The sequence below is a fragment of the Ursus arctos genome, unplaced genomic scaffold (assembly GCF_023065955.2).
Source record: "Ursus arctos isolate Adak ecotype North America unplaced genomic scaffold, UrsArc2.0 scaffold_2, whole genome shotgun sequence".
Classification (NCBI taxonomy): Eukaryota; Metazoa; Chordata; class Mammalia; order Carnivora; family Ursidae; genus Ursus; species Ursus arctos.
Window position 1 is genome coordinate 100,178,038 of NW_026622874.1, and position 23,790 is coordinate 100,201,827.

Consider the following 23,790-nt stretch of genomic DNA (forward strand, 5'->3'; position numbering starts at 1 on the left):
GGTGAGGACGGAGGTTACCCACAGGGTAACCAGGGCTTATCCCAGCATATTAGGAATATGGCCTGAGATAGCAGGAATCGTTTAAGACTCCAGGAGAATAGGAGATTCCAAAATACCCACTGTCTAGGCCATGGGGTGCTGAATCCAGCTCACACCAGCTTGCACGAGTTGGCTTTTACTATTTTTTTTAAAAGATTGATTGATTGATTTGTCAGAATGAGAGAGAGAGAGAGAGCACAAGCAGGGGGAGCGGCAGAGGCAGAGGGAGAAGCAGACTCCCCACTGAGCAGGGAACCCGACATGGGACTCAATCCCAGGACCCCAGGATCATGACCTGAGCTGAAGGCAGACGCTTAACCGAACAAGCCACCCAGGCGTTCCATGGCTTTTACATTTTTAAGAGTTTTGCAGGTCGGTCGACAACAAGTTGGTGGTTGAGATCAGCCATGGAGGAAGGATTTACCCATAGAAATCATCAAACAATGTAAGTCATGTCCCCCTCCCCGCCCCCGCCCCGCCACCGGATGGCAGGTTGTTAAACATTTCCCAGCAAACCACTATGCTCTGGTACAAAGTTGGCCCCGGAAAAAGAGGAAGTGTGAACGTGTCAGGAAAAGATCCACATCTGATCGTAGCTGGAGAAAGCCCCCTCTGTCATGTGCCTATCACAGCTGGGGAGAGCCCAGAACACATTGAGGGCGGTGACCGGGGGGCTACGCCCAGTGGGAGCACACGTGTGTGCCTGCCCCACACTAGCTCCCGTGATCCAGCCAACCCTGCTGAAAGAGTAAGCGTCCAGGAAGCAATAAAACACAATGCGGAGTGCGCCCCTAGGGGAAACCCTGGAGATCCCGGATGAAAAGGGCTGCGTGCGTGCTCACAGAACAAACTTCGCTTCCATGACCCAGCCTTGGGCATTACCAGCTTGGCCCATCCCTACAACAGGAGCCTGCCAGAAAATTTAAGAAATCAGCCCTCTGCTGAAGCGTTGATACTGGCCCTGAATCTTCTTGGGTCCAATGACTTAACTAACCTTGTCATTGGCATTAGGACCCCAGGCTCCCCGCCCCCTGCCCCCAATCTTGTTGATTTCATGAGCAATCTCCAATAAGAATCCCCCAACTCTGGCTTTGGGGGTGAATACGTCTCTCCCTTAACCCCGGACCGGCATCCCAGCCAACGCATCCTCAGATCACCAAGACAGGCAAGGGATTGTGCTGTCACAGGGGAGGCATTCAGTCGTTCTTCCAGGAATCTAGTTTCAGAGTTCAACCTCCCTTCCTTGACAACATTTTTAAGATGACCACTGTGCAGCGTCCCTTCTGTGGCATTCTGCTGGTCTCCAGGCCAGCCCAGATCCAGGGACAAAGTCACCCCACAAATTGCATGGACATGCAATTCATGGGGGTGGGGGGTGTCGTTATTCTAACAACCTGCTACAGCCCTTGATTTCCATTTCCATAGCTGAGCCCACTCTTGGAGAAACTCCCCAGGTTCCAGTATCCTCGATCTGGCTCAGGACCTGGCGTTGTCCTCAACTTCCGCTCTGGCTGAGCGCTGTTAGCCAGCGGGACCCAGAATTTTAATGATGGCCTTTCCCCCAGGTAACTGGAAAAAAAAATTAACTGGAAATAAATCCTTTTTGCAGTTAAAATTTTACTTTCATAAAATGTGGTGCAGCACGATTTCTCAAACTTACTTGCTTCCTAAGCCCTTTACCCAAATTTTGAGACCCCAAAGCCCTATCGTGTTTACCGTATTAGGAATTGAAACTGAGAGTTCTTTAAATGTTGACTTAATCAATTCATTTAGCAATAACAATGATGAACTCATACAAAACAACAAAAAATAATAATGAACTCATTGCAGAGTAACATAAATTTTTATTGCTATGGAAAATAACTGTATTTTCCTGAATAACCCCCGTCCCCAAAAAAAGTATTAGTGAGGAGAATGGCATTGTTTTGTATTTTCTCAAATCTCTTTAATGTCAGATTTCGTAGGAAGCAGCTGTATTCTCATACCTCCTTCTGCATTCAGTCTGTTGCAATATGTTGCTTTAGTTGAAGTGTGTGAAGAAATTATGGCCTTACACATGTATATATGATCGGAAAGGAAAGGAGTGTTTTAACAGCCACGTCAAATAATTGTGTATATTCTTCTTTGGTATCTTACTAAAACTTGACAAGTGGTAAAGTTTCTTACAGGTTAATTGCAGAGTGCCTGGCTGGCTCAGTTGGTAGAGCATATGACTCTTGCTCTTGGGATCATGAGTTCAAGCCCCACGTTGGGAGTAGAAGTTACTTTAAAAAAAAAAAAAAGGCTAACTGCAGCAAGTAATCTAAAACCATATCCACATACATAAATCTTTTGGTTTATCTCGCATTTTGCAATGGATCTCTTACATATGCATGATTTTGTCATATCAGGCTTTGCTCATTTAGGAAATATTTGTTCACTGAGTTATGCAGCTTTCCCAAATGTTGACACACTTCATAAAGTAGAAGAGAATCACATTCGTTAATACCGCCACCCATCTCATCAAAACATTTTTTTTAAGTATTGGGAAACTGTCAAGCTCATGGTGGCAGATACAAATGTTCTAAAATTCTAATTTTCTCTTGGAAGCTCGAGTTTTATTGCTGGCAATAAATACACGGTTATTTTCTTTCACTCGTTTTCGAGAAAAAGTCTGCCAAGTACTCAAGTCTGAAGAATCATACTTTGTTGGCCAGTTGTTCTTAAAAGATGGTGTTCCATTAAAAAAAAAGGGGGGGTGGGTGGCCAGTGCAGCTCATGACAAATGATTGTGCAAAGGCTTTTCTTCAAGACAACCACTGGTTTTTTTTTTTAGTACATGCATCACTATCTTTATAAACGAAGTTTTTCCCATGGGAGCACTTCTCATCGTTTCTTTTGATTAGTACTGCCAGTTGCCTGTATTGGTACCATCACAAGTACACACACTGGGCAACTTAGGCAACAGAAATGTATTTTCTCACAGTTCGGGAGGCTGGGAAGGCCAAGATCAAGGTGTTGGCACATTTGGTTTCTTCCGAGGCCTCTACCCTTGGCTTGAGATGGCCACCTTCCCTCTGCGTCTTCTCTTCACACCGTCTTCCCTCTGTATGTGTCCGTGTCCTGATCTCTTCAGTCATCGTGGATTATGGCCCACCTTGATGACATCATTTTCACTTAACTACCTCTCTAAAGATCCCATCTCCCAATACGGTCACGTTCTGAGGTCCTAGAAATTTAGGATGTCAACATATGAATATTTGGGGGACACAACTCAGCCCATAACATCATCCTACTAAGAACTTGACACTAAGCTTATTATCAGAGATGATGTACCGTGTTTACCTTCTGAAGTCTAACACAGGATGTCTGTCGCCTATATTAAATTCAAACCAGAACATGAAGGAAATCACTTCTGCACCTCTCAGGGGCCTTGTTGGCTCTCAAGGTGAATAGGGTGATGGTGATAGCTCTGCAGAGTTTCTCAGGGGCAGGCAGAGAGCATGGGAGTCACTGGTGTACTGTCGTTCTCTGGAGTAGGCGGTTTGGTGTTCTAGGCAGCAAGCCCCTCACGTGGGCATCTTCCTGTCTAGGTACTTTGAGTGCCAACAAGAAGGCTTTTGTCTTTCGGAGTTCTGTATCCACTTCCTCTCCTGCTTACCCATGGCCAGTGAGCAGGAAGAGTCCCAAGATCACTGTCGGGATGCCAATCTTCATGGCCTTTCTTTGAGAGATGGTCCCTCCATCTGGTGCTACATGTAAAGATTGCTTCTTTGGTTCTCAATCCTTTTCTTCCCCCGGTCTTGAGTCCCATGATAGTCTCGAGTTTGGATTTCCGGTGGGTGGTCTCTGATGGCTGGATCTCAGGGCAATACTGAGCCTCACATCCCCTGGTGATGTCAGCTAATTTGGGGCTTGAGTGTGGCCTGGCATTATTCCAAGGTGGTGACTGAAAGATAGCCGGCATCGTCTGCCCTGGAGGGGGGTACGGGACCAGACCTCACGTACTGGGGTCATTTTGATGGATCTGGGGACGTGCTCGGCAGCTTCTTTGCTTTTTGGATTGCAACCAGCAAGTCCTGATCAGATCTTACTCAGGCATCTCTTTGAGACTTTGAGTGGTTTACAGCTTCTCTATGGATGCTATCTTTACCAAATTTATTCAACAAATATTTACTGAGTGGCTTCTATGTGCTAGGCACTGGGCACTGGAGGAAGAGTGGGGAGCAGAGAAGAAAGAAAGAAAGAAAAAGAAAGAACCCAGCCCAGCACCTGTCCTCATTCAGTGTGCTACAGTGGAGGAGAGAGCATTACTCAAACAATAACTAATCACTAACCCGTACGTAATAACAAATGGTAAATGAGCTATAAAAGAATGTTTCAAAGGGAAAACTGATCTGTCAGAGAAGGTTTCCATGAGAAAAATAGCATTTGATCTAATAACTGAATGATGAACAGGTAAGGCGTAGGCACTCAATACACATTTGTAGGGTCTAAATCTTCCCCTCGAAGCTTCCTTTGTAAAAGTGTCGTTGTGAAAAGAGAAAAAGAAGCAAGAGCAATGGGGCGTGGAGTGTGGGTTGCAGGAGAAATCATCTGGAAATCGGAAGACCTTCTGGGTTTCAGATCAGAATCAGACATTAATAGTCTGTGTGACCTTGGGCATGTCACTAGCCCTCTGTTTTCCCCCGATTTATAATACTTTGAGATTAGACTGGCTCCGGCTTTTCCGAAGGAGACACATCTGCCACTAATGCTAGGCAAAATCATTGTAACTGGTACATGTTTGCATGTTAATAGCTCTTTATTTTAGGGGTGCCTGGGTGGCTCAGTCCTTAAGCATCTGCCTTTGGCTCAGAGCGTGATCCCGACGTTCTGGGATCGAGCCCCACATCAGGCTCCTATGCTGGGAGCCTGCTTCTTCCTCTCCCACTCTCCCTGCTTGTGTTCCCTCTCTCGCTGGCTGTCTCTCTCTCTGTCAAATAAATAAATAAAAATAAAATCTTTTTAAAAATAGCTATTTATTTTAATATGAATACAAGCAATATAAGTACAACCTAAAACCCATGATTTCAAAAAACAGTATTGCTCAGGAGAAGAGTAAGGTAAATAGCACTAAGACTTCCACTTCCTAAGTTGGTGAGTCATCTTCCCACAGCAAACAATTGGAAAACTGGAGAGATACATATATACACACATACATGAAACAGCAGTTTTCAGACATTGGGAGCATGCAGCGCAGGACTGGGTGCCCAAGAGTAGGATAACAAATGAGCTGAGCCCTATAACCACCCCAGCTTCTGCCTGGGAGCAATTTCCGGACCCGAGAGGCATGAGGAGGGGAAATCTAATCAGAATCCAGGCGCCTTATTGAGTGGAGGAGATAGAGATCAGAACTCAGAGACTCAGGCAGCTAGAAATCAGAAGGCATGATTTTAGAAAGGGCAGAATCGTGGAGTTCATATTATATGTGGAGGTAAGAGCACAAAAGATGGAGGGAGAGATGGTAGTATATCCTTGTAAGGGTCTCAGATTAAGCGTAAAGAGGTATGTTCGAAGAGGGGCTGTGATAAGGTCAGCGTGCATGTTATGAACCTCGGTGAAATCATTAAAATAGTAATATGAGCAAGACCAGCTAATAAGCCAATTATAAGGGAGAAAATGGAAATTTCAAAATTGCTCAATTAAATCCAAAAGAGGGCAGGAAAAAGGAAGCAGAGGGTCAAATAGAGAACAAACACAAGACCATCTAGATAGATTTAGACCCAATCGTTCCAAGAATTATATTAAATTAAAATGATCTGAGCACTTCCATTAAGTGACAGAGATTGTGAGACTGGATAAAAACGCAAGACCCAACTATATGCTGTCAACAAACCTACAGTTCTAGTTGGAGTTTTCAAGACTCGACTCTCACTAAGTGCAAGAACAAGAGGGTGGAAAATCAGTAAGGATGTAGATCTTCACATTGACCCAGTTGACATGCATGGAATGTTCCACCGAAGGCTAGCAGGATACACATTCTTTCCACATGTACATGGGAAATGCACCAAAAGTTCCCCAGCCATGTGACGAGTCTTAATGAATTTTTAAAAGTTGGACAGAATACAGAGCATGTTCTCTAGCCACAAAGAAATTAAATTAGAAATCAATGAGAGGGATGCCCGGGTGGCTCAGTCAGTTAAGCATCTGCCTTCCGCTCATGATCCCAGAGGGGCCTGGTTTGGAGTCTGCATCGGACTCCCTGCTCAGCAGAGTCTCCTGCACCTCCTGCTTGTGCCCTCTCTTTCTCTCTCTCTCCCTGACAAATAAATGAATAAATTTTTTTTTAAAAGAGCATATATTGATGAGGGCATTCTTTTCTTCCCTGCAATGCCAGCTGTCCTCTGTCAGGTTTCCACTTATGCATGGATTTGTTTCTGGTCTCTCTGATCTATTCCACTGGTCTGTTCCTCTATTATTGCCACACTGTCTTACTCACTGTGTATTTATAAGTCTTGAAATCCAGTGGAGTAAGTCCTCTTACCTTATTCTGCATCAGAAGTGTCTTGACCTTCTTTTTTTTTGCTCTTCACATTATTGTATAAATTTTGTAATCGGCTTCACCAATTCCTCCCAAATCCTGTAGGGATTTAGTTTGGAATTACACTGTATCTAAAGGTCAATTTTGGGGAAAACTGATCTTTAGAATATTGGATAATCCTTTACTTGAACATAGTATGTTCCATTTATTATACCACTAATAATGCTTATAAGTACTGTTTATCAGAGGTTTTGGTGCTTGCTTTATGATCTAGTTTTCATAAATTAGTTTTCATAAATATGTATTTGAAAAGAATATCTCTTCCTCTGCTGTATGCAATATTCTGTATATGTTCGTTAGATCAAGCTTGTTAATTATGTTGCCCCCAAAAAAGAAAGAAAATGAAAAGGCAAGAGAGTGAGAGAAAATATACACAATACTAAGGACTCATATCCAAAATATAAAAAGAATTCTTACAACTCATTATAAGAAGACAAACAACTCAATTTAAATAATGAGTCAAGGGGCCCGTGGCTGGCAATGTTGGTGCAACGTGCAACTCTTGCTCTCGGGGTTGTGGGTTCGAGCCTCAGGTTGAGTATAAAGATTACTTAAAAATAAAATCTTTTTAGGGGGCACCTGGGCAGCTCAGTCAGTTGAGCGCCTGACTCTTGATTTTTGCTCAGGTCATGATCTCAGGGTCATGAGATCGAGCCCCACGTGGAGTCTGCTTGAGATCCTCTCTCTCCCTCTGCCCCTGCCCCTGCTCTCTCTCTTCCTCCTTCTCTCTCTCAAATGAATAAATCTTTTTAGAAAATCCAATCTTTTTTAAAAAAATAATAGCCCCCCCCAAAAAAGCCCAAAAACTTCACAAAAGAAGGTGTAAAAAGGCCAGTAAGCACAAGAAAAGATGCACCACACAATTAGCCATCCGGGGAAACTCAAATTAAAAACCACACCAATACACCACCGTACATCCATTACAATGGCTGGAATTAAAGACTGTGATGAGAATAAGGAGCATCTGGGACTCTCTTCCTTGCCACTGGAAAAGTAAAATGGTACAACCAGTTTGGAAAACAGTTGGACACTTAACACATGACTCAGCAATTCCACACCCAGAGAAAGGAAAACACATATTCACCCCAAAAATCATGTACATTAATGTTCCCAACAGCTTTATACAAAATAGCCCCAAACCGGAAACAACTCAATGCCCATCCATGGGTGCATGAATAAACAAACCGTATGCAATGGAATTCCACTCAGCAACAGAAGGAATAAACTATTGACACATATAAACGACACAGAGGAACGTAAAAAGCACATGCCGACATAGCCTTGTCCGATGAAAACTACAAAACATTCCTGAGAGATGTAACCAAATGAAAACACATTCCATATTCATGGACTAGAAGCACTAATATTGTGAAGATGTCAATATCACCCAAAGACATTTACAGATTCGATGCAATCTCTATCAAAATCCCAGTGACGCTTTTTTAAAGAGACAGAAAAACCCATCCTAAAATTTATATGGAATCCCAATGGACCCTAAATAGCCGAAGCAATTTTGAGAAAGAAAAACAAAGCCCAGAGGAGTCACACTTCCTAATTTCTTCTTTTTTTTAAGTTTTTATTTATTTAATTTGAGAGAGAAGAGTGTGTGTGAGAGAGTGAGGAGGGGCAGAGGGAGAAAGAATCTGAAGCAGACTCCACGCTGAGCACAGAGGCCAGTACGGCACTCGATCCGATCCCATGACTGCAAGATCATGACCTGAGCTGACACCCAGAGTTGGACGCTTAACCAGCTGAGCCACCCAGGCACCGCCACACTTCCTAATTTCAAAATTCAGTACAAAGCTACAGTTCTCAAAACCGTGTGGTCCTGGCATAAAGACAGACATAGACCAATGGGATAAAGGTCCAGAAATAAGTTCTCAAATATATGGTCAAATGATTTTTTTACAAGGATATCAAAACCACTTAATGGGGGAAAGGAGTCTTTTCAACAAATGGTGCTGGGCAAAGTGCATATCCACATGCAAATTTAAAAAAAATGAATTACCTAATTCCATATATGAAAATGAACTAAAAATGGATCAACCTAAATGTAAGATCAAAAATCATAAAATTAGGAGAAAACATAGAGCAAAAACTTCATGACATTGGATTTGGCAGTGATTTCTCGGCTATGACACCAAAGGTACAGGCAACAAAAGAAAAAACTGACAAATAGGGCTTCATGAAAATTTAAAAATTGTGTGCATCAAAGACAATATCAACGGGAAAAAAAAAGGCAACCCACAGAATAGGAGAAACTGTGGAAATCATATATCTGAAAAAGGATTAATATTTAGGATATATAGAGAACTTCTGAAACTCAACAACCAAGAAACAAACAAATCCACACAAAAATGGCCAAAAGATTGAATGGACATTTCTCCAAAGAAAATATACAGATGGTCAATAAGCACATGAAGAAATGCTAAAGATCATCAGCCATTAGGGAAATGTAAATCAGAACTACGAAAAGATATCCTCTCACACTCATTAAGATGGCTACTATCAAAAACCAGAAAATCATGAGTATGGGCCAGAGTGTGGAGAAATTGGGACCCTTGTACACAGTCCATGAAAATGTCAAATGGTGGAAAACAACATGACGTTTCCTCAAAAATTAAAAATAGAATTACCGTATGATCCAGCAATCCTACTCTGGGTATATGCTCAGAAGAATTGAAAGCAGGATCTTAAAGAGATCATTGGACACCCATGTCCACAGCAGCATTATTCACAATAGCTAAAACATGAAAGCAACCGAGTGTCCATTGACAATGAAAGCATAAACAAAATGTGGTAATGCACATAATGAAATATTATTCCACCTTAAAAAGGAAGGACATTCTGACATATGCTGCAATGTGGATGAACATTGAGAATGTTACGCTAAGGGACGTAAGCCAGGCACAGACAGATACTGCAGGGTTCCACTTACGTAAGGTACTTAGAGCCATCATAATCATAGTGACAGAAATCAGAATGGTGGTGGCCAGAGGTTGGGGAGGTATCGGTCAATGGGTAGAGAATTTCAGTTTTGCAAAATGAAAAATGTTATGGACACGGATGGTGATGATGGTTGCACAACATATGTTAGGAATTTATTTAACACCACTGAGGGGTACTCTTAAAAATGGTGAAGCTTTAATATTTTGTTATGTGTGTTTTACCACAATAAAAATAATCGAGAAAATAAACATATGTTGAGCAAAAGAAACCAGACATGAAAGTACATGCTTTATGATCTCATTTATCTGAAACTACAGAAAAAGCAATTCTGATCTAAAGTGGCAGAAAGCAGATAAGTGGTTGCCTAGCACCAGGGTTGGAGGTGGTGGGTCGACCATCACAGGTCGAGGAAAGAGCACCACAGAATATTTTGGGGTGATGGGAATGATCTCTATCTTGATGGTGGTAGTGGTTATACGCGCAGGCATATAAATCTGTCAAAACGCAGAAATGTGCACTTAAACTGGGTGCATTGTAATGCATTTAAATCATCCTGCAATAACAGTGATTAAAAAAAAAAAGCAGTGTGCTAGAATAGCAGGAAATTACTGCTTCTGCAAGCAGATAGAGTTCAGGAATAATTTCCTCCGTGGCCAGACTAGCACAGCTTCATCTAGATAAAACTGACGGCAATCCTTACAGCCCTCGGGAACAAAGTGATGATGGTGGAAATGGCGGTCCTCTATGATTATGGACAATTTTACAGGTGGCAGGCACATTCAACTAATTGTAACCACAAAATGAAACAAAGGTAGCAGTCTTGTGATGACTCACAGAGGTGTATGGGTTATACCCCAGCTTTCTGGAATGCTCAGAGCGCTCGTAGGTTTCACACCTTCTGCCATGACTGCGTGGAAGCCTAGCCAGGACACACGATACGAGTTTCCATGGATGGAATTCACATGCTTCTTCCCGGGAAAACAGCAAAGCATCGCTTCTTGACAATAGTTTTGTCTGCAGGCAGATATCTTCTGCCCTTTTGGATTGTTTGGTGCTGCTTAACATGACAAGAAGGAAAAAAGTGACCCCTCTTATTGACACTGGATTTCATTTTTCCTTAAACTAAAAACAGGGAGGGAGAATCCCTTTGCTTCCGGCTGATCACAAACGATGCCATCCTTCTCTCTCTCTTTTTTTAATTAAATTAATTTTTTTACTTTTTAAAAAAGATTTTATTTATTTATTTGCCAGATTTATTTGCTCCATCTTTTTTTTTTTTTAAGATTTTATTTATTTGTCAGAGAGAGAGAGCACGTGCACAAGCAGGGGGAGCGGCAGGCAGAGTGAGAAGCAGGCTCCCTGCTGAGCAAGGAGCCGATGCAGAAGGGGATCCTGACCTGAACCAAATGCAGACACTCAACCAACTGAGCCAGCCAGGCATCCCTGTTTTTTGTTTGTTTGTTTGTTTGTTTGTTTGTTTGTTTGTTTTTAGGTATACTCTACACCCAACGAGGGCTCAAACTCACGACCCCGAGATTGAGTCGCATGCCGTACTGATGAAGCCAGCCAGGTGCCCCTAATTTTTTTAATCAATCCCAGGACCCTGGGATCACAACCTGAGCAAAGGCAGACGCTTAACCCACTGACACTGAGCCACCCAGGCATCCCTATCATGGACTCTATTTTTATGGTCACTTTCTGCTTATTGAAAGTGAGACTTGTTTTCTATTTATAGAGTGATAGAAGGCTTCCTTTAAAAAATAAATATATTTTGATGAAAAATGAATCCATCTAAAGGACAAAATATTACGTATGAGTAATAGGTGGCTTAGGCAAGCAAATATTGTGGTATTGCTATATTGCTCATATGTTTGAGGTTTGTTAAAGACTGTCCCCTTTCCTGCTCTGCTGCCTTGTGGTTCAATGAGAGGGCAGGTGTGGGCTCATCTGTGGCATCCTGATAAGATGGAACAGTGCCAGGGACACCTGGGTGGCTCAGTCGGTGAAGCGTCTGCCTTTGGCTCAGGCCATGATGCCAGGGCCCTGGGATGGAATCCTGCATCGGGCTCTCTGCTAGGTGGGGAGTCTGCTTCTCCCTCTGCCTCTGCCACTCCCCCTGCTTGTGCACGTGCTCTCTCTCTCTCTCTGACAAATAAATAAAATCTTAAAAAAAAAAAAAAAAAGATGGAGCAGGGCCAGCAAATCAGCAACAACAATGACAATTAACTGAATCTTCAGAAGCATGTGCCATCAGACCATACTAGCCCCTTCCCTGTGCAACTGGTCTTTCCTTCTCATTCATTGAAGATTTTAGGACCTGTCTTATTCCATGCCCTGCCCCCATTTCTGACATCTTTCTTGATGATTTAATATCCTTTTAAATAATCTATCTACACCAAGGCCTTAGTTTCTTGATCCCTCCCCTTGGATGATGTACATCTCCTCTCCACCTCAGCCACTCTCATAGTCTCACCATGGGCTTCATCATTACCAACAAGTGCATCATCTCCAAAATCTCGGTGTCAAGCATACCCCTCTTTGACCCCCTCCTATGTCTCCAGCTCCTTTCTTTCCCCTGCGTCTAAGCAGGTTGCTGGAGAAAGACCCACATCCTTGCTGCCTGGCCTTACTTTAAATTTCTGATCACAGAACTCCACTACTGCATTCGGCTGGTCATTTTGCTCTCTGCTCTCTCCTTCACAAAACTCCCAGATCTTCTCCTGACCTCACTCTCAGCTAACGTCCCTCCTCGTTTCCATGAGGTTCAGTTCCATCATATTGCGTCTCTGAGCAGCATTTGGCAACGCTGATCATTACCTTCTTGTCGAAAGACTTTCTTTCTTTGGCCTTTGAGATACCGTAACTCTCCTGGTTTTCCTCCTCAGCATCCTCCTCTAGATTCCAAATGGTTAAGTGATCCTGAACTCCATCCTCAGCTTTCCTCTACCCCTATCTACTGGCATGAGTGTAGCCAGTCCCATGGCTTTACACATTATCTCTATCTCCGTGATCCCCAGTTTAAATTCCTAGCCTGAGTTATCCTGATTTTCAGAAGCTGCAGACTCAAATATCCAACTGCCTATTGACGTCTCTACTTGAAGGTATAGTTGGCAATTTCACGTGTCCAAAACATGTTCACTTCTCCCTACTCTGACCAAACTCTGTCCCTCCCAATTTCCCCCCATATTTGTGACTGAAACCACCATTCACCCAGTTGCACATGCCAAAAACCTTGCGGTTACCCTTGATTCCTTTCCCTCTCACCTCACATCCGATCCATCTGCAAATCTCTCTATTCCACCTGAAAAAAAAAAATCCCTAATCTGATCATTTCTCCCCACTTCCTTCCTGACCATACTGGTTAAAGTCACCATCGAGTATCATTTAGACTCCTGAAATCTCTTCCCAACTAGCATTACTGCTTCTACTCTAGCTCTCTAGGACCAGAGTCCTCTTTGGAAAAATCAACCCACGCCCCCACTCCCAATTCTCTAGTAGTTTCCCATCACAGAATAAAATCCATATTCCTTATTAAGACCTCCTCTGTTTTGGCCCCCCCCCCATTCCCTGGCCCACCCCCATTCCCTACCACTCTTTGTCTCACTCACTGCACTGCAGGAACGCAGTTAACACTAACACACCAGGCATATCACCACTGCTTGAAGTGTTCTTCCTCTGGGTGGTCGCCATAGCTCACCTCCTCATGTCATTCCGTTTTCTGCTCAAATGTCCCCTCTTCAGAAGACTCCCTGACCACATTGGCATCCCCATCTACCCCTTCCTCTGCTTTATTTCTCCTGTGGGGTTTTTTTTTTTTTTCTTCCCCTTTACACTTCCTGCCTCAGCCAGTATTTCGTCTGTTAGTGAGTTCACTAGTTGGTTATATACTCACCCACTAAAACATAGCTTTGGGAGAACAGGGACCCTCCATACCGTTGTATCCCTGATTCCTAGAACAGTGCCTGGCACACAAGAAGCTCTCCAAAAATATGTGTTGAATGAATGACTTGCCAAAGGCAAGGGGTGCAAGTAAGTGCATATCCAGTAGATTTCATAGGCACCTGCTCCTCCCCAACATCCCCCCACACCTCTCCTTTCATCTCTAGGGAGACGGCGACACTTCCTGGGGTTGGGGGAACGGCACCTCAGTTCCCTTCGTCCTCCCACCTCGTGGGGGAGTCAAGACTAAGTGGGCGGTGAGCGGACAGAGGTCCTTCTCTATGGTCTTACTCCCCAGGCCCCTCCTCCCTAGCACCCGGCGTGCCTCTATGGTTCTTCCTGTCATTAGTCGGGAGGGGGCGCTGTGCGCAGGCGCGGGGTGAAGCCGCGGCGGGGCCGGAAGGAGTGCAGCGGCAGCCTCGGCGGCGGCGGCGACGAAGCTGTCGGCGGCGGCTCCTGGTGACTAAAAGCCGTGGCGACAGAGGCCGCCGAGCCCGCCTGGCGAGCCCGCGAGCTGAGTGGCGAGTAAGTGTCGGCCGCGGGGCGCACCGGGCTCCTCGGCAGGCCGCGTGAGGCGAGTGGCGTCTCAGCCCGGCGCCTCCATTAAGCCCCGGGGTGGGGGCGGGGGCCACGGCTGTGAGGGGCGGCGGGGCCGCAGAGTCTGGGGCGCGGGCCTGGCCCGGCGGCCGCCCGAACGCGAGCGGGCCCGGGGCCACGCGGGGCGCCGCCAAGCGCCGGGCGGCGCGAGCAGCGGGGCCGGCGGCGAGGCGGGAGCCACAAAGGCGCAGGCGGCCGGCGGACCCTCCCCCGCGCCCGCCACTTCGGGAAGTTTCGCGGGCCGGTCCCTCGGCCTGCTGCGCGAGGGCGAAAGCGCCGAAAGACCGATTTTCCCCGGCGGGAGCTCGCGGGAGGCGGCGTCGGTGGAGCCGAGCGCGGCCTGGAGCGCGCGGGCGGCGATGCACTGTGACTCTGAACTCCGGCGCCCCCGGCCAAGGGGCGCCGGGCCTCAGTCCCCAACCCTCCAGACTCGGGTCAGGAGGGCTGTCTCCTCGAGAAAGCCGACGACTCCCGTCACCCAGCCCTCGTGAGGACATCCAAGTGCGTCAAAACCCTCTGCAGCGCGGGGAACGCGAACCCGACAAATGTGCCTGGAGCGCCGCGCAGTGAACGAGACTGGCGTTCCCGCGTGGGATGTGGCTGGAGACTGCGTGGAACGATTGTCTCAAAACTTTGGGCCACTTCAGTCCTGTGCGAGACCCCCCTCTCCCCGAGTGCCTGCGGGGTCCAGTGTAAACCAGCCAGGGGCCTGTAAATAACTTGAATACGTTGTGATAAGTGCCTGGGTATGGCTGGTTCTAGGTACTTTGCTAATGCAGAGAGATTTATTTACCCTTCTGGGAGCTGGGAAGGGACAGGGAAGATTTTAGGACCGACCTCAATTTTAGGACGCTTGCCTGAAGAAAGACTGCCAAGAAACAGCCTTGCTTTGTCGTGTTTATTGTATAGGTAATTTATTGGGCCTGGAGGTAGGGAGTGGTGTGAATCTGAGGAAATAGCTGGAGAACCTGGGGCCAGATTTGGGATCTCCCCCGTAAACCTAAATAGAGGCTAGGGGGCAGCAAGTAAAAAAGCCGCCTTCCAGCCTCTGTGGAGGAATCTAATAAAGGAAGTTGAAATATGAGTCAAGGAGACAAAGTTTATGAAATAAGGTAGAGGAGAGCGCCTGTGTTTGCTAACTCTGATGGCTTCTATTTAATCAGTGTTTGTTATATTCTAGGCTGTGTTAGGGTCTTTTTCAGACCTTATAACTAATTCTCAGATGGCAGTGTTATTTTATCTTCATTGTCAGTAAGACAAAACATGATGCTAGTAACTGTGTACTGATAGTGTTCTAAGTATTTTTTATGTATTAACTCCCTTAGTTGTCAATGATGGGGGTTCTGTTATCCTTATTTTAAAAAGGAAGAAAACAAGGTACTGAAAAATAACTTATGTAGTCAGAAAGCTTGTAAGGGTCAGAGCTGGGACTTGAACTCAGTTTGGTTCCATAGTTTATGCTCCTAATTATTTTGCTGTACCTGCGAATGATATTTCTTGGAAAAGTTCTGGAGTATTTACTTGGTGCCAGGCAGTATGCTATGTCCTGTGGCTATGGGAATGAATAAGATGCGGGGTCCCACATCCTTAGAACTTGTTTTGCAGAGGAGATAGCTATTTAACATAGCTTCCTGAGTAATTGTAGATTATTATCGTGCCAAGTACTCTGAAGGATTGAGATATGTTGTGTGAATGAACAGTGGGGGTGGTCAGGAAAGGTTTTTCTGAGGAGGTGATATTTAAGATGAGAAACTCAAGGATGAATGGAGTTAATTTGGTCAGAGGCAGTGAAAAATAATCAGCCAGCTAGAGGGAAGAGGAAGGAGCATTAATTGTGAATGGGGGAGAGGTGTAAAGTGAGTCTAGCTAGGTCAGCAAGGGCTCTATGAGGCAACGTTTCACAGGCCATGAGATTTTGGTTCTACCATGATGAGATTTTATGATTAAAAAAACAAACCTCCGTGCTGTATGAAAATATGTCAGAAAGTAGGACCTGTAGGCACTATTAGGATAGAAGGAGCAGTGTATCATGAGTTCACAGAGGATTCACCTGTAAAAAGATCGTTGAAAACATTGATTTTTTTCCCCCTTGTGGATGAGGATGTGCTTACTTATTCCACTTTCTGAACCAGTTTTCATTTGACATTTGAGGAGAATCTTAAGGTTATATGTTAAACTCTTTAGCCTACCCAGTGAAGATTTCGAGTTTAATTATTGGTTTAAAATCTTTCCTATTGTAGAAAGACACTGATAAGAGGATTTTTAGAGCTCTTTCAAACTCTGCTTAAACTCCAGACTAATTGTCCACATAATTCTGTCTGTAATTATGGATGCTTTTTTATCTTAGTTCTTTCATTTTGTCTACATATTAAAATACACACACATCGCATTCTCTTATTCTGAACTCATCACTCGCCTTGTTCTTAACAGTATCGCCATCCTCCAGTCACCCAACATCTAGGTGTCCTCAACATCTAGGTCAACTTTGACTCCTCCTCCTTGCCTCATGGCTCTTCACATACAAAAATCCCATTGAATCTAACGGTAGTTGGCATCTTGTATCTTTTTCCTCTCCCTGCTTATTATCTCTAGTTCATACTTCACTGCCTCTTGTTTCCTGGGTTTTCTGCTACCAGATGTTTTTTTACAGTCTTACGCATTGCAGTTAGGTTGATTTTCCTAAAGTACAAGTCTCTGTATTGCTTCTTATTGGTTAGAAAATAAAATTTGAGCTGTACTTCAGTTATCCATAGATACATAGAGCAGGCCACCCCCAAACTTAGTAACTTAATATGACAATTTTGTTGACAATTTTGTGAGTCAGGAGATTGAGAAGAACTAATCTGGGCTGTTTTTTTCTGATCCACATGCTGCTAACAGAGGTAGTAGGGCTGGAGGTTCCACTTCCAAAATGCGTTTTCACTGCCATGCCTTCTCAGGGACTGCTGGGAGGCTGGGCTCAGCTACATTTTCTTTCTCCAGGTAGTGTCAGGGCTTTCCATGTGATCTCTCCATCAGGAGTCAGATTTCTTAGTGGTGATTCTGGGCTCCAGGAGCCCTGGGTGGAAGCTGCTTAAAGTTACTCTCTTAAAGGCAAAGTTTGGAGCTAGCACAGCATTCAGTTTGGCTTAAACACAGCTATCTGGGCTAAGCTTCCCTGACTACCTGCCCTCTCCCAACTGGAATAGTGTCTTTATTGTGCTAATTCTTTATATTTATAGTGTACTTAATTGTGTGCAGAGTTTCTCTCACTAATTGTACTCCCAAATTTTTTGAGGCAAATTTTTTGATCCATGTTGGATTTTCTATGTATGTATTTCCCATGATGTGTAACACAATTTTTTTTAAGGTTTTATTTATTTGAAAGAGAACACAAGCCCGGGGCGGGGGGGCAGGGAGCAGCAGACTCCCCACTGAGTGCAGAGCCTGATGGATCCCAGGACCCCTGGATCATGACCTGAGCCAAAGTCAGACCCTCAACCAACTGAGCCACCCAGGCGCCCCACAACTGTTTTATACCACGTGGCAAGACCACAATAAATATCTGCTGAACTCTTTAATGTATTTTAATTTTAAATAATAATGTAGGGGCACCTGGGTGGCTTAGTCAGTTACGCGTCCAACTCAGTTTCAGCTCTGGTCTTGATCTCAGGGTCCTGAGTTCAAGCTCCATGTTGGGCTGCACGCTGGGCATGGAGCCTACTTAAAAAACAAAATAGTAGGGGCGCCTGGGTGGCGCAGTCATTAAGCGTCTGCCTTCAGCTCAGGGCGTGATCCCAGCGGTCCAGGATCGAGCCCCACATCAGGCTCCTCTGCTGGGAGCCTGCTTCTTCCTCTCCCACTCCCCCTGCTTGTATTCCCCCTCTCGCTGGCTGTCTCTCTCTGTCAAATAAATAAATAAAATCTTAAAAAATAATAATAATAATATAAATAATTTCAGTTCAGTATAGAAAAATCAGGAAATATAACAAAGCAAAAAAATATAACTACTTTAAACTTATTATTTAGAAATGACCATTAACTTTTTGTTGTGTTGATTTATTATTGATTAAACCTTAGTATAGGCTTACAACGAATGGATATCCAAATAATGGTTAAGATGAGGAGCTAGGATTTGAATGAAGAGCAATAGTCACTTATAGTCACTCAGAAAAAGATGTTGGGAAGCAGTGTTGTGGAGTGGTATGACGTGCGCACGTCAGCTTCTTCCAGCTTGTGCCTGGCTCTGCTTTGCCCACCTTTCCCTGGAATATTCAAAGAGATTAACTCATTAAATTGAAAACATCTTTTATTACCCCAAGATCAGTGTTGCAGAAGTGACAGACATATTTATGGAGATTACTCTGGAAAGCAGGAACACCACAAAACCCCAGGACCATGCAGTATTCTGTCAGGAGCACGTGGAAGGAAAAATGGAGATAATAACACAAATAGAAGGATGAGAAGAAATTTATAACTGAAGAAAATCCTGATAAACTGATTGTTGTCACTTAAGCCATGATACCTGGCTCTGGCTATATATAGCTCTGATGAACAGCTCCAGTTTCTGAGGGATGAAGATGTTTTTGGAGCCACTCATTCATTCAGCAACTGTGCAGGACACAGGAAGTACAGCTGTGAATAAGATATAGTCAAGGGCATATGGAGAATACAATTCAACTGTGAACTTTCTCATGTGTTGATATATCCATCCATGGAAGAGAAGGGGATTTAAAAAAAGGTAATGAGGACAGTTGTAGGAGGTAGAAGAGAATATAGAATTGTCCCCTCATTTTTCTTAAGTTTTTACAATATAGTACTACATACGATTTAAGGAAGCGATAAAATGTATGCTAGTTTTCCTTTCTAATTTGGAAGCGTTATCTGATATATTGACTATAGAGTATTATAGTCACAAATGTACATGTGATAATTTTTACGTAAAAGGAAGAGGCAAGAACTAGTTTCTGTTAGGTAGCATTTCCCATTTCTGGATTCCACATTTGTTTAGCTATTTTCTTCAGCTGTCTGATGAAGAAGCTACAGCCAGAGGAAAAATGAAGTTTCTTATAGAAGGAAGTAAAAGTTTAACGGTGAGTAGTTATAGTAAAATTAGCAAAAAGTAACCTGGAAGAGGAAAATAAAGCCCTCCCCCCACATTTGGCTGTATTGTCAACTTACTAATAAACACTGTACATCTACTGTGTACTTTTGATAACAAGCTCCTGTTTTGGTGGCATTTACCATTTACAAAGTGGCTTCTCATATTCCAACACAGCCTTACAAGGTAAGAATAGCAGTTTCCATTTCATAGGGAATAATAGTAGTCATAATGTGACATGCACTATGGTACATACTTTATATTTAATTCAGTTAATTTTAAAACTATTCTCATTTTACAAATAAACTAAGTCCAAGAGATTAGGCAATTTATGCAGTCACTGATTACTAAATGGTGAAACCAGGGTTTGTGCTTAGGTAGTTTGATCTGAAGCCCAGATGAGAGGAGTGAATGTCAGGGATTGAATGACCTTTAGTCATTCACTAGAAGCTAGTCTGGAGTAGAAATCCCCTTGTCAGACTCCTTTTCTCACTGAAGCTTGGAGCCATTGTATATACCACTCACTCATGAAGAATCTTGCTTTTAAAGCACCAGTAGTAATCTGTTGAACTATAAGCTTGACATGCTAACTAAATTAAGTAAATGTAAAATGAATCACACTTCCTTTTGACTTCCAGTATAAAATTGAAAGAACCTTGTTGTGGTAAAAGAAGGAACAAGAAATGTGTCTAGTGGAATTATGTTCAAAATACGTTTTAAAAATTGTATTTGAAAGAAAAGTAAAGTTTTGAGTACAGTTCAAATTTGACATTAGAGCTCTTTCTACCGTGCTATTTATAATTGATGTTATTCATTATTGTTATTTCAAGTGAGATTTGTAATTTTTAAAAATCGAGATACCTTTGTCCAGTTATAGATACCAGAAAGTTTTACTATAAAACTTAAATTAGTCTTAACACACAATTTAGTATTCTCTAAGTTGGAAAAATGCTGATGTTCCTTGACTTTTAACTCCTTGTAGACATTACATGAGAAGCCAGAGTCTGGGGTCTACTTTCTCTAAGGCATGTGGTTTTTCCCAGGAAGGCAAAGAAAATTGAGATTTTCTTAGAACCAAAAACATTGGTTCTTAGTTATTATCATCAGAATAAACAAGAAAATGGTTCAAGAGTCAAAGTACTACTGTTTCACAGAGGCAGCCACTTCTTTTCTCTTAGGATGGCTTTTGTTCCCCTTACTTTCCCATTTTGAATCAGAGTACACACAAAGAAGTTTGACCCCAAACTAAGTTTAGGCCTATGCAGCTTCATCTTAAGTCATTCAAGGTATATTCTCTTACGTTTGGATTCCTTCACTCAACCATTATGTATGGCTTAATAAATTATTACAAGATGCTTATATCCACCACCCAGTTTAAGAAGTAGACCATCTCTAAGCCCCATCCATGTATCCTATCCTGATCATAACTCATTCCTTCCCCCTAAAATTAACTATTAGTCTGACTTTTATAATCATTTTCTCGTATTTCTTTATTTTATCACCTAAGAATACATCCCGAGATATTGTAATCTCATTTAAAATTTTTGATACGTTTTTTAAACCTAAGTTTCCTCTTCCATTCCTTTTCATTTTTCCTTATAATTTATCTGTTGTTGAACCTGAATCATTTAACCTGTAGTTTCCCAGAGCTTAGCTAGGTGTTTGTCAGACTTCTAAAAAATTATTCCCATATAGAGCCTTTTTAAACATTTTTTTCTAATCCTCCCTCATTAAATACTAAGCAATAAGATTTTGCTGGATGGGACTGAATTTTGGATGGTCACAAACGACTTGTATCTTAAGGTCTTTTCACACACTTGCAAAAGCACTCCCATTGAGAGTACATGATCTGGGTTGCATACTTATGGTGCGATTCAGAAATTTAATTTTTCCTCTAGCCTCTATTCTCAAAAACTGTGGCTGGGTCCAGATCCTTGTCCAAACTCTGGTTCCATCTCTTTCACAAGACTATAGATAGCAGAAGGCGCTTAGTTCATGTCTCTATGACGTTAGCAGCTGCCAGTGATATCCAAGGTCTAGATCCAGTAATTCATTGAGGATTGCAAGTGATACTTTAACTGGATTTTTAAAATTAATACTGGAATATTTTTTTAAGGTTTTATTTATTTATTTGACAGAGAGACCGCTAGCAAGAGAGGGAACACAAGCAGGAGGGAGTGGGAGAGGAAGAAGCAGGCTTCCAGCAGGGGAGCCCGATGTGGGGCTGGATCCCAGAACGCCAGTATCACGCCCTGAGCCAAAGGCAGACGCTTAACGACTGAGCCACCCAGGCGCCCCAATACTGGAATATTTTTATAAAGAAATCATTTTCTTGTCTACTATTTGGTTATCCAGTGACATATAGTTCATATAGAAAAGGCAAGAAAGTATCTGATTCTTCGCCTTTATTTTACCTACTTATTTATTTATGTATTTATAGAGGAGAGACAATCTTAAGTAGGCTCCACACCCAGCACGGAGCCCAGCATGGGGCTTGATCTCACAACCCTGAAATCCTGACCTGAGCCGAAATTGAGAGGGACACTTAACTGACTGAGCCACCGGGGCACCCCTGTTTTACCAGTTTTAAAGATAATGCATTGGTTGATATCCTTTGAAAATGACCTTTTTAAAAATAATTATGAGCATTTTCATTTGTATGTTTTCTTAAAAGAGATTCATCCCATATTATCTTCCTTGGAGCTCAAAATATCCTGTGTTTGGCCAGTGGAAGCCTCTTCAGGATTTTTTTTTCTGAGTTATTCTGACAGAACCCAGTCTTTGATAAGTAGTTTTTGATCGCTTCCTTGATATCTGATATGACAAGGTGTTGTAGGCTCATTTTGTAAGATTCTTGCCTCCAGAATTGGAATTAGTAATTTCTCCAAAAACGCCCTGGTTTCTTTTGGTGGGAAATAGTATTTCAAGACCATAATATAGACACTATGCATGTTCATTGCTTCTGATTATAAATAAAATTCCTTTTTTTTTTTTACACTGAAATTCTTGATTCTCGGGGGCACAGGGATTAGTAGAATTAGAATATTCCATAACTGTTAATCTTTTTAACTTGTTAAACACAAAAGTGTCAGAATGAAAGTCTTAGAATGTCACAACCATTATGATTACATGACTTAAAAATTTTGCATATGCTTCCTTTCCCCATAATTTTTATAATTGTACTGTATACGTAATTTTAGTTCTCCTTTATTATTTTTTTTAAAAAAGATTTTATTTATTTGTTTGACAGAGACAGCCAGCAAGAGAGGGAACACAAGCAGGGGGAGTGGGAGAGGAAGAAGCAGGCTCCCAGCGGGGCAGGGAGCCCGATGTAGGGCTCCATCCCAGGACTCCAGGATCACGCCCTGAGCGGAAGGCAGATGCTTAATGACTGAGCCACCCAGGAGCCCCTTAGTTCTCCTTTAATCTTTGTGCTATAAGTAATTACATATGTAATGTTTACTGCCAGTCTTTGTGTTGGTGTCTTTAGTCATTTTGGTTGCCTGAAGTTTATTTTTCTGTCAAATTCCATCCTGTAAAAACAAACAATAATCCATAAGTTCTTGTATGTTGATAAATTTGTTTGTGCTCCTTTTCTTTGAAATTATTTTTGCTGGTTACAAAATCTCTGGCTCATATTTTTTTAAAAAGTATCTTATACCATTTTCTAATGGCATAAAGCATCCCTATTAAAGTCTGTTAATAATCTAATTTTCTTTCTTTTCAGTGTCTCAGGCCCAGGTCCTAAAAGGATTTTTTTTCTTTAAAGTGTGTGTGTCTTGGTAGTTGTCATTTGGGGTGGTTTTTGTTTTGGTTTTTTTTGGGTTTTTTTGTTTTTTGTCTTTTTAGATACTTAACTGCATTTTTTTTGAAAGATAGTCTTAACATTTTTATTTTAGGAAAAAAAATTTTTCTGTCACAATTTTTAGCATTCTCTTCCCTTTCAATTTATTCAAGAGCTGCTATTTGTTATGTTGGACAGTCTTTGTCTTGAATATTTGTTCCTTTATCTCTTTATTTTTCTTTTTTTTTAAAAGATTTTATTTATTTATTTGACAGAGATAGAGACAGCCAGCGAGAGAGGGAACACAAGCAGGGGGAGTGGGAGAGGAAGAAGCAGGCTTATAGCAGAGGAGCCTGATGTGGGGCTCGATCCCAGAACGCCGGGATCATGCCCTGAGCCGAAGGCAGGCGCTTGACCGCTGTGCCACCCAGGCGCCCCTATCTCTTTATTTTTCTATTTAAAATTTTCCTCGGGACGCCTGGGTGGCTCATTCGTTAAGCATCTGCCTTTGGCTCAGGGCATGCCTGGGATTGAGCCCCCATCAGGCTCCCTGCTCCGCCGGGAAGCCTGCTTCTTCCTCTCCCACTCCTCCTGCTTGTGTTCCCTCTCTGGCTGTCTCTCTGGCTGTCAAATAAATAAATAAAATCTTTAAAAATAAAAAAAATAAAAAAGTAAAATTTTCCTCCTTTTACCTTTCAGGTCTCTTAAGCAGTATGTGTTGTGTTGTATTCACGGTTGTGTTCCTTCTAATTTAGTCCTCACTCCTGAAACTTTTTAAATTTTTATTTCTTTCCTAAGATCTTTCATTCCTTTTCTGAGTTTTCTAGTTCTGATTTATAG

At 42.7% G+C, this 23,790-nt stretch overlaps 1 protein-coding gene across 11 annotated transcripts in view; it reads left to right on the forward strand.

Annotated features, from left to right (window-relative positions):
• Nucleotides 1-295: 295 nt before the first annotated feature.
• RNF216 (ring finger protein 216) overlaps nucleotides 296-23,790 on the forward strand; it is a 157,290-nt gene continuing 133,795 nt past the window's right edge. For 3 of the 11 annotated variants that reach the window (XM_026516324.4, XM_026516326.4, XM_048224789.2), the window contains exon 1: nucleotides 13,845-14,014. The gene's annotated coding sequence lies outside the window, so the exon portion shown is untranslated. Of the gene's footprint in view, nucleotides 1,605-13,844; nucleotides 14,015-14,894; nucleotides 14,996-18,075; nucleotides 18,807-23,790 lie in introns of those variants that run through there. The other 8 variants (XM_026516327.4, XM_057315404.1, XM_057315403.1 and 5 more) reach the window with 6 other exon arrangements.